This window comes from Papilio polytes, unplaced genomic scaffold (genome assembly GCF_000836215.1).
Source record: "Papilio polytes unplaced genomic scaffold, Ppol_1.0 DF824492.1, whole genome shotgun sequence".
Taxonomy (NCBI): Eukaryota; Metazoa; Arthropoda; class Insecta; order Lepidoptera; family Papilionidae; genus Papilio; species Papilio polytes.
The window spans coordinates 191,536-196,710 of NW_013524712.1; the positions used below are offsets into that span (position 1 = coordinate 191,536).

The window sequence follows — 5,175 nt, forward strand, 5'->3', positions numbered from 1 at the left end:
CTTGCTCGTTTGCCACCTTATGTTATAAAAAAAGCAACAGTTATGCGATTGTTTAGTCGAAGGTGTGCGTTGATAGATATGCTTTTTTTTAATTAAGTCGCAATTCAGACATACACAAATTATAAATGCGACAGTTTAGATGGATGTTTGTTAGAGTTTGTAGCCTAAACTGCTGAACGGATTTCGATGAAATTTGGTATAGATGTAGAGGATAGTCTGGAAGAACACATAGGCTACTTTTATTCCTCCTACATCTATACCAAATTTCATCGAAATCCATTCAGCAGTTTAGGCTACAAACTAACAAACATCCATCTAAACTTTCACATTTATAATATTAGCTACATTTATGGCCGCGACGTCTGTTAGGAGTGAATTTAGTCGAAAAGCGGGCGCACGTCTTTGACTTAATAATCGCACAACTAATGTGATTGTCAATTGACTCCCAGCCAACTGTTTTGGACAACTAATTGAGTAGTGTGTCCATCTATACTATTATAATAAAGCGTAAACACACACTTCTTTGTTGCCTAACATGTCAGCAATTACACCATATTTTTGAATAATTCTTTTTTTAATAAAGCCTTACGTCACGCTTTCGGCTAGATATTTTAACACCATTAAACTTAGGGGGTAAATATTTTGGATAGAAACTAATGTGGGAAAGAGACCATAAGTTGCTGCCATCAAGGAAGCAAGGTTGTCATCATGTCATGTCATTTTGACTTTTGAAATTGATAATATGATAAATGTAAACAATAAAATAAAATTTTCATAATTTCATGCGGATGAAGCAAGGGAACAGCTGGTATGGCTAAGAATCGAGACTGAACAGGTGTGCGATAGTTTGGTCAAATTGTATCAATTTGTACCTTTTGGAAGAATATATTCTGAATACTAATTAATCTTTTCTTGAATGCATCAATAGTTAATTACCCTTTTTCTCTATAGAAATGTTACGTAAAGAATGTGTTTGGCACATGAAATAGAACAAATTGCTGGTTGCCACGTGCCAACTTAAATACCCTTCATTTTGTCACACGTATGTGACTTTTGAATGAATAGACATGACATAGAATAAATTAATTAATGTAGTTACTTGAATTAGTAATCAATTCTCTTGTAAATGGATTTCTAGCATTTTCTAAATGTAATATTATAAATGCGAAAGTTTAGATGGATGTTTGTTAGAGTTTGTAGCCTAAATGGTTGAACGGATCTCGATGAAATTTGGTATAGATGTAGAGGATAGTCTGAAAGAACACATAGGCTGCTTACTTTTGTTTTACGTTAATACATGTTTCCTTCTTTTTTGTATAAGGAAAGGAAGAATTGGTTTTGGCGGGAAATATAACGCACATGTATGGGAAGAACCTTTTTCTGTGCATCTCCTCTGTTTGTTAAAGAACAACGTATCTGCAAATATAGATCGATTCGCTATATTGGCGAATTTTGGTTGCCTCTTACTCGTTTGTCTTCTATACTAATATTATAAAGAGAAAAGATTTTTGTATGTATTGAAATAACTCAAAAACTACTGGGACAAATTGAAAAATTTTTTCACCATTAGAAAGGTAATTTATCTGTGAGTAACAAAGGCTATATTTTTTTTCACGCGGGCGAAGTCGCGTGCAAAGCTATACTATAAAAGTATTTGAATGGTTATTAAGAAATTTATTTAAATTAGTAAATGAATAAAGTCGGGGCGTATTACTTGTTATATGTCTAAAACATATTAAAAGAGCGGGCTCATAGCTTTACTAAACAATAGCACAACTGTGGTGCGATTGTCGGTTGTTTCGCAATAGGGAATATGCATGTATTTTTTTTTAAACGATTCTACTTGTTATAAAATAACCAGACAAAAAATTTGACGCGAAAATATTCAACCATTGAGCTAAAAATAATAAAATGAAATTACGACCATTTTCGAGCGACTAAAACGCGACCGGAGTTGTCATGAGACATTTGACGTCAATTGTCGGGAATTTGAAAAAAGACTTTTTAATTATTAAATTTTGCCACTAAATCACATTATTTTTAAAAAAATCTTTGCAGGACTGTTTTTATAGTAATAAAGTATACTTAAAAAAAGTTTGGCACAATTTGGCGTCATATGCATATTGCCTATTAGCCGAGTAGTGTACCTCCATATAAGCTAGTTATCAAAGCGAGACTAAACAGTCGTGCGACAGTTTAGTCCAAGGTGTCCTCTAAAGATTTTTTAACAATTCCCAGAACAAGCTCGGATAAGTTAAAGAGCTGACAATAGCCAGTTAAAAATAATTGCCAATGGGATGGGGAGAGTTTCATTATACTACCACCGCCCACCCGCTACCCCCATAAGGGCTGACATACACGGACTTTATAGAGTAGTTTTAACGTCAGTACTATCGGGGAATCTGTCGGTGATCGAGTAACAATTGTTTGGACGTAAAGTAGGCATTATAATAAAAAAACATGCATGAAAAATTGTAACAGATAACAAAAGGGGGAGGGTCAGCTTAACCGATATTGGTTGGCATTCAGTGTCGAGCTGGTTTTCAGCCACAATATAGAGAGGAAAGATTTTTATTTTTGGATTTGTATGTATTGTAATAACTCAAAAACTACTGGGACAATTTCAAAGATTCTTACACTATTAAAAAGCTATGTTAGCTGTGAATAACATAGGCTATATTTAGCTGTTGCAGACGAAGTCGCGTGCAACTGCTCGTAATGAACATAATGTAACATTTAAATGTGTTTCTATCAAAATACTAATTATTAGTACACGAGTTATTAATTTTTATTATCTTGTAGTTTGCGCAACACTTTTCACAGATAGGTTATTTACAAGAAAAGGAGTAAATTGAAATGAACAAGGCATTTTTGTAATTGGACCACTGAGAAAGTCGCTGACTGTACTTTATCCCCTTACTGTCATCACTAACGCTTGAACACTACCACTGTCTCTGTTTTGACAAAATATAATGTAAGGGATCATAGTTTGTGTTAACACAAATCACACGAGAGGGTCTAGCACGTAAATTTTCGTAAAAGTGTTCGTAACGTTTGATAATATTTGTTTGAGATTTAACTGTGTAAGTCGGATGCGGATGCTCAAATCTAATTTAAATTCTGTCAATACATTCTTGCAAATTTTCGTGCTAGACCCTCAGTTTATATGCTTACTATTGACAAAATTGTATTATATTTGGACATCCGCAATGCGCATACACAGTTACATCTCATACCAATAATATTACGAATACTTGGTTGTAAATTTTCGTGTTAACCCTCAGTCCATAATACTATTATAATAAAGCCTAAACACACACTTCTTTGTTGCCTAAAAGGTCAGCAATTACAGCATATTTTTGAATAATTCTTGTTTCAATAAAAAGCCCTACACTTACGTCACGCTTTAGGCTATATATTTTCATGCCAATAAACTTAGGGGGTAAATATTTTGGATAAAAACACTAACGTGGGAAAGAGACCATAACTTGCTGCCAACATCAAGGAAGCAAGATTGCCAATTTTTGTCATGTTATGTCATTTTGACATTTGCAATTGACAATTTGACACATGTAAACAATAAAATAATTTTATGCTGATGAAGCCACACGGGGTCAGCTAGTAAGTTCATAACGTTGTTGTAAATGGGTATTCCGTTTTCTTTAGTCCGTGTACAGCTAGCCTTACCCGTCTGTATCCTGTCTATTGTTTTATTACTGTATTTTTTAAAAGATCACAAAGAAAAGTTCCTCGTTGTATATTTAAAACGCAAACTAAGGTTGTGTTTGTCACTAATTGTCTATGTGTACAATCTTGAAAAGGAACTGAAAGTTTTATGAACAGAGACATTAAAAGCCTTAATTGAAATGCAATATGCATAAAGAAAGGCTTTATGTGGGTTTAAGCCAATTTTCATGTTGAAAACCTATGTATCTTTCAGTTCGTTTCGTAGTTTAGATTTTCTCTAACAAAATAGAGACCGTAAACAGTTTGACGGTACATGTATGTTATCTATACTATTATAATAAAGCGTAAACATACACTTCTTTGTTGCAAGATGTGAGCAATTACAGCATATTTTTGAATGTTTTTTTTTTAATAAAAAGCTCTTCACTTACGTCACGCTTTAGGCTATATATTTTCACGTCAAACTTAGGGGTAAACATTTTGGATAAAAACCCTAATGTGGGAAAGAGACCATAAGTTGCCAACATCAAGGGAAGCAAGGTTGTCATCATGTCATGTCATTTTGACATTTGTAATTGATAATTTGACAAATGTAAACAATAAAATAAAATTTTCACAATTTTATGCGTATGAAGTCGCATGGAAACAGCTAGTAATAAATGTCAAAAATATATACTTTCTAGGTGTATTCATTCTTTATTTTTATAGGTCCTATATTACTAGACTAGGAGTAGCTGTTCCCGGGACTTCGTCTACGCAATATTAAGATGAAAAAGTAGCCTATAACATGCGGGTCTATGTCAGCTACCCTTTTTGTAATCAGCTACCCCAAAACATGATCCCGAAATCTGAATTTTTTCTCTTGATATTACAAACGGAGAAGCAATAGCTTAGCGTATGGGCATGTTATGCGACGAGACGATGGGGACATAAACCAGAAAGTGCTAAGATTGAATGTGGTTGGCTACAAAGGAAGAGGAAGACCGAAGAAAGTATGGATGGATTGTGTGAAAGATATGCTTAAGAAAGGAGTGGATTCAGATATGGCTGATAGAGATGTCTGGAAGAGCACATACTGTGCCGACCCTCCGTAAGGGATAAGGGCAAGTGGATGATGATATTATAAACGGACTCTCCAATTTTATTATGTGTATGTTCAACTAAAAATAACGATTTGTTACATTCTTGTCAGTTTGTCTGTGAGTTTGTGTTTACTAATCTCAGAAAAAATTCAATCCGTTTTAATGCTTTGTTTACTAATTTATTGAAATATTTTTCACTTAGCACTTAGTTTTTATTTCAATTGAATCTTACTTCTTACTAATATTATAAATGCGAAAGTCTAGATGGATGGATAGATGGATGGATGTTTGTTAGAGTTTGTAGCCTAAACTGCTGAACGGATTTCCATGAAATTTGGTATAGATGTAGAGGATAGTCTGGAAGAACACATAGGCTGCTTACTTTTGTTTTTTTAATTCCACGCGG

General features: G+C 33.9%; 1 protein-coding gene across 1 annotated transcript in view; it reads left to right on the top strand.

Annotated features, from left to right (window-relative positions):
• The window catches only part of LOC106106960 (lachesin-like), a 96,574-nt gene that overhangs the window by 5,209 nt on the left and 86,190 nt on the right, over positions 1–5,175 (top strand). The gene's annotated exons all lie outside the window — the stretch shown is intronic.